Raw genomic sequence first — 325 nt, forward strand, 5'->3', positions numbered from 1 at the left:
AAGTAACACATCTTTAAAGAAATAATTTGCTCCAACAAACAATTTGAACAATAGTAATCTAATTTACATCTTTAACAATAATGAAACAAAACAGAAACGAATTGCTCGCCACAAAAAACAAAAAAACATATTTTTTAACAGCAACATAAAGCCGGAATACCGAATTAGAAATATCAGGTCAATGAGTTTATTTTTTATCAAAGAGTGAAATAGATTAAAACAAGAACAAAAAATGGACAAATAAACAAGGAAAAATCAATAAGAATAAAATAAACAAATGAGAAAGTTTCCTCCATCTTCCTTCCCTTCTTTCTTTTAACATCTT

This window comes from Penaeus monodon, chromosome 33 (assembly GCF_015228065.2).
Source record: "Penaeus monodon isolate SGIC_2016 chromosome 33, NSTDA_Pmon_1, whole genome shotgun sequence".
Taxonomy (NCBI): domain Eukaryota; kingdom Metazoa; phylum Arthropoda; class Malacostraca; order Decapoda; family Penaeidae; genus Penaeus; species Penaeus monodon.